Genomic DNA, 6,000 nt, shown 5'->3' on the forward strand with positions numbered 1-6,000 from the left:
TTTTTTTTTTTTAATTTTACACTTTATATCTTTTCAGGTAGTTTGTAGTTTTGTGTATGAAAAGAGAGATTGATAAGTTACATAGTAAGTTAGAAAGAGTCTTGAAACCTGAATGCCTGCTGGAAAAGGAAATACAGTCTAGAAGTTTAAAAGTTTGCTGCAATCATAGTGCACCTTAGCTAAATCTGTAATACAACACTTACTAGGTATATGTGAGGGAACAGCAACCCTTTCAGCATTTATTGAAAATACCGGCTCCTAATTCCTCATAATTAAAGAATTAAATTAGGGCACAAGGGGGAAGTCTGAAAAGCATTCAAGTAAGCTGATAAAAATCTTTTATAATTAAGATGACAATGCTGCCTGCGTTGCTTATTCAGGAAAATTTGGCAACTTATCATCATTTGACTGATGACTTGGGAATCACATCCACAGGTTTTTTTTCACCCAGCTGACAGGTTAATTGATTTAACAGTGTGCAACCCTGTGTAGGCAGAGTGGTGGGGATGCAGGACTGGGATGGGGGGAAAGAAGGAGTGGGGAAGCAGGCAGTTGCCCCTTGTACTGCTGCCTGGATGTTGTGGAGCATGTAAGGATGCTTTTGTGCTCAAAAATCATCTTCCAATATATATCTGGGGGTGTGTGAGAGAGTCCGAATGCTTGCGTGGGGTGTTGACACCTTTCTCGCAGTGTCTGTCCTCTTCAAAGACCAAAGAGTTTCCACTCATTTTCCACAGCCTCCTCGACTTCCTCACCTTGCATGAGGTGCACGTGCTATCCATGGACATCCACAGGCGCTAAGAAGAAAGCTGTCGTCCCTGCGTGACCAGCAGCATGGCAGCCTTTTCTCGTGTTGCAGGTCAACAAGCAGTGTGTGTGAGTGCACTGGTGAGGTTTCACAAAGGCAGTAGGGAGCAGGAAGATGAATGGGTCTGGATGTGTTGGAAGCACTGGCAGAGTTTCCTTCAGGCCTTTCAGTATTTCAAGCATTTATATTTCAAGCGAGCCTGCTTGAAACTTTTTCCCGACTATTATTTCCTTGTCACATATTCTTCTTAAAAGCAATTGAACTGTCCAGTAAAATATGCTCTTTTACTAAGTAGTAAGAGTTAAATTGCAGCAGAAAGCTAACTTGGAAAAAGATTTGCTAAATGAATGATTTCCTCTGTATCAAATCTAAATATAAATGAGGGCTAGACCTCTGTTGTGCTTCTGTTTTTAAAAGGTTGCGGCCATTCAAAAAGAAAAAAATGCATATGCACTAATCTTACAGCAATACTTATAATAATTATTTTTTACATAGAGCAGTGCTTATAAGATCTTCAAACTACTGTTTGTGTTTGCACACAGACCACATTTGAGGCAGGTAAGTACTTATCATCTCCATTGAACTGAATGGGAAAAGTGTTCATAAATGGCTTGCCTGCGGCTAGATAGGGTGAAATCAATCTGACTTGTAGAAACCGAATATAATCCTCCAAAAACTGTTTTAAAAATCTGCCGTATTGCTAGTAACAGAAGTACAGCAATCATGAATCTGACTTCAGGGTATTGTTTTAATAAATACAATACTGTCGGGTTTAGCCTGGTCTCCAAAGGAAAGGCGTCTGGGCTAATCTTGCTGCCTGTGTGTGTCTTCCCCTAATTACTTTTGAATCTGTTGGCAGACTTTGGTCGTTTTTGGCAAACGGAGTGGGGGGAGGGCAAGTCTCAAAAATAATTAAGCTTCTCCAAGCTTCATGAAACAAGGCAAATGGAAGGGAGGCAGAGGCAGTACAAGTGCTTTGATCAAAGGGAAGATGACAGCATAAACTCAACCTTTATTTAGGCATCAGAACAGATGCAGGAGAGGGAATGTACGGATGCTCTGACCGTGGAGGGCAGCTGCACTTGGAGCTCACAGCCAGCCATTGGGAACTGGTATCGGGCATTTGGATGCCCATGAAAGCACTTGCTTGTGTTGCCTTTTGACTTTTGAATCTTCTTTGCTGACTTGATGTGGGTAGCTGTTGCTCAGGCTACCACAGTTGTTCTCCTGGGCTGGCTTTTGTGGTGCAAGCTGCTGGTTCGTACGGCTCATCCCTCATCTGCTTTGGACTCAGCATCCAGGTGAGCACCTTCCCAGCCTGAGCTGTACCTGCAGTTCATGGTGCTCACACAGGCGGGGAGGCGGGCAGCCGTACATCTCCTCTCTCCGCTTGCAGGTCTGTTGGGAATTAACCTTCATCCTGGACAAAGATCAGATCTGAAACTGGTCAGTGTCCAAGGACAGCCTTCACATGCAGGTTTTAAAGTGTAGTGGGAATATAACTTGCCATTTAGATTCTCTGTTCTGGATCATACGGAGGTGGAGGTGATGGCTCATCCCTGCAGATGTTACCACTCCTTGATTAGTCCTTTTTGGGGTAATTGGGATAATTCGTTCTTCCTGGGGCACTCTAGAATCTGTAAGTAATGCTCATTCACATGGAGAGCTAAAGTCTCTGTACTTTACCTACCAAATGAGCTGCCCCCTTTCTGTTACCATTGCATCTCTGTAATGCATTACTCTTGAAAATGCCTGGGTTTTGGTTTAATTGTCTCAGTTCCTGTCAACAGTCTGATCACTAGATCAGGGATCTAGTGTCAGGGATCTATGCGTCACTAGATCAGGTCCTGCAGGTCAGTCAATTCTGTGCTTATTTCCCATGGGATTTCTCTCTTTCTCCTGTGGCAGCTGTGGGATGGAGTGCTGGGGTGGCGGCAGGTGGCCGTGCCATGTCACACCGCGACATGGCCACTTCTGTGTCCCTGTCTTCTTTCCTGCCGTCCATCCTGTCAACTGCAGAGAGCTCTTCAACTTCCTAAACTCTTGTATTTAAAGTATTATTCTCACACCTGCAGCTAGGTATGTAGTACGTAACTCATTTGCCTGAGATGGTGCATCAGGCAGGTACAACTGCAGTGTCCAGTTGATCGGACACAATGAAACTGTGAAGACGGAAAGCTTTGGATAGCAGAAAATTAGAAGCTTGCATGAGTTACTCGAGTATCCCTTGTGGTTTATCAACACGCAGATGTACGATCTCGCTCCAAATGACCCAGAATAAATGAGGGAAGACGTAATTGCCTGGAAATGTTTGAGTGTCTGACTGAGGTTCCAAACCCTGGGCTGGGTTGGATTAGCAACTGAAAACTAGTTTCTTGCTTATTCACTTTTTCCCCTAATGTGAGAAGAGTTGTTTGATTTAAATCTTGTCTTATGATTTTGGATTAGTCTGAAACTTACAGTGTTTCTAACCTAATTTAGTTGTCTTCATTACATTCTGGTACCTTCCCACATTGTGTTCTGTAAGTTATAACGCAAATGAGCTCACAAGCCCTTATTCTGGATGCTCCTCCTCTGCTATAGTCTGACAGAAGCTGTCTTTATTTGTAAATCTGGTTCAGGCTGTGTGAAGGGAGTTTCTTTAAGCAGGAACCAGAGCCTGAGCAGATGAAATGGTGCTGAGGCTCTCACTGTGGGGCTTTGCATATTTGTGAAAGAGCTGAGAGTTGCCCATCTCAGTATCCCGGTCTGCCTCCTTTTCTTCTGTGTGTCAGTCTCATACTTATTCAGTACAATGTTTTGCTTCTGTGACTGTAAAATCTTGGAATGCAGCCAGGTGACATCCATCTGGGATGCTGTTTTTGTTTAAAACACTTGATCTTGAAACAAGCAGCATTTTGTGGGGTACGATAAGGGTGAAACCTTACTATGCAGTCTTGGAGTCCTGGCAAAAATATCTGCTGGTGCTTTAATGTGCCATTGTGAACCAGAAAGAAATGAGATTTTTCTTCTTGTTGAGTTTAGCAATTAGAGAACAATCAATTCTGACATAGTTAGAAGTTCAGGTATACGAAAATTATAGTGAAAATTCAGCATAATTAGAAGAATTTTTCTGTGTAATCACAATGAGGGGGTTTGGGGGGTGTATATATAGAATGCACGTGATTGCAATACTCTGCTCTTCATGTTTTCCAAAGAATTTCTAAGTTGCCTACATCAAATCTGCTTGGATCATTATAAGAGAAATTGAGCTAGTACAGGACTTGCTAAGCCAGTGGTACACCATTGGTAAAGCTAGGAAAGAACTTTTTTTTCCCTTTTTTTTTTTTTCTGCCAAGACACCTGTGGCTGTGGCACACTGAATTCTAAAAACACTTACTTGGTTCTAGGAAAAACCAAATTGGCACATAAAACATAAATTAGCACAAACAACTAAATGACATAATTAGATATGCTGATGTGACAGGACTGATATCCCAGTGCGTCTGTTAGGTGCTGTCTCACAGGTCTGTGTACTGGTGAGATGTCCTTAAGGTTACAAAAATAACTTCCTAAAGATTCCATTAAGAAACGCTGAGTGTGAGCAGTACTGATTAGATAGGCTATTCTTCATTTGTCTCTACCTTTACTTTTAGCTAATTTTAGCCCACCCGCTGTGATATAAGGCCTTTTAGCAATATTTGAGCAGTTAGTAACATAGAGACAAAAGGTAGAGGTCTACTTTGTACAATGTTTTTGTCTGTGCCAGTGTGCTCCATTTACAGTATGCACAGAGGAAAAGGCAGAAATAATATCTATATAACCTCAGAACGCTTAGCTGATGGTTCAGGTTCAATCTCTGTGAATAGAGTTTGGGACTTTTTCTCATATTTATTACTTTATACTTAACACTGAATTTCATCTGTCATTTTTCACCAGTCAGTCACGAGGTCACCAGTATCATGAGGTCCGTCTGGAGCCCTGTGTAGTTCATTTCTTTAAAACTTTCAATAATTTACAATCAGCAACCAACCTTATCCCTTTATTTATTCACCCCCTCCTTGAGATCAGGTGTGTATGGAGCAGCAGGGTCCCGAGTGCTACACTGGTCGCCTCCCTGCAGTAAGACTGTGCATTCCTACCTTTTCTTTCTTATCTTTTAAACTTGTTTATCCCTTTTTGGAAACTTAATTTCTTAATTAAGATTTTTTTATATCTATTTTTTATTTTTGAGGTCTTCCTTATACACATGCTTATATGAACTTTCTCAAAAACTCCAATAGGTTCATGAGTCATGACTTTATAAAAGAACAGTATTATCTTCAGTAATGGATTACTACAGGTAACAATACAGATGTGTCATACTTTGGTTTAATTTGTGGGTGAAGACCATCTGGTGCTGGTAACTAGCTAGGGTTAATTTTCTCAATTTGTGTTATAGCTTCTTACTGAAATTCGGTTTGAGAGTTCCTGCAGAGTCGCTCTTGTAAATCCTAAAGAGATAATTTAGATGCAGAAAACTAATTTAGTTTTTCCGTTGCGGTCTCTTCTTTGGTCACTGCATTTACACATTAATTACTGGTCTTATAAATTTCTAGCAGATGTCCTACTCCTGAGAAAAGAAAAACTGGTTTTATGGCCTCTTAACAAGTTGTTCCTCAAAACACTTTTTTGGCCTGCTCACTATAATCTTACATAAAATATGAGTGTGTGTGTGTGTGTTTTGTTTTGGTTTTTTCCTGCGTGGACATGGCTTTAAATATTGAAAGAATACCTTTTGGTGGAATGATTAAATAACAAAAAGGTTAAATATTAATTAATCGAGTCTCCGCCATAGTGGTTTTTCCACTTGCAAATGCTTTAGCTGTTGGCTTATATCTCTGGGTTGATTTTTTGGTTTTGTTTGTTTGTTTGATTTTTGTTTGTTTGTTTTGTTTTTTAAATAAACTACTGCTTCTTATTCTCACATGAAGAAAATGCAATTGTATGAGATGGAGGAAGGTACCGTTGCTGCTTTTTGTTATATCTGCGGCCTGTCGGAGTGAATCTCTGCAGCATTTGGAACCAGATCCTGCACGTTCCTCCGAACCAAGTCAGGAATTGCTTTGCTTCTTTTGCGTTTCCCGAATAATTGCTCTGTGAGCCAATTATTTATGTGTTTAAATGTGTAGCTTCATATCTTATACATCACACATGGATAGGGATAGTTGGTG

The sequence above is a fragment of the Rissa tridactyla genome, chromosome 3 (assembly GCF_028500815.1).
Source record: "Rissa tridactyla isolate bRisTri1 chromosome 3, bRisTri1.patW.cur.20221130, whole genome shotgun sequence".
Taxonomy (NCBI): Eukaryota; Metazoa; Chordata; class Aves; order Charadriiformes; family Laridae; genus Rissa; species Rissa tridactyla.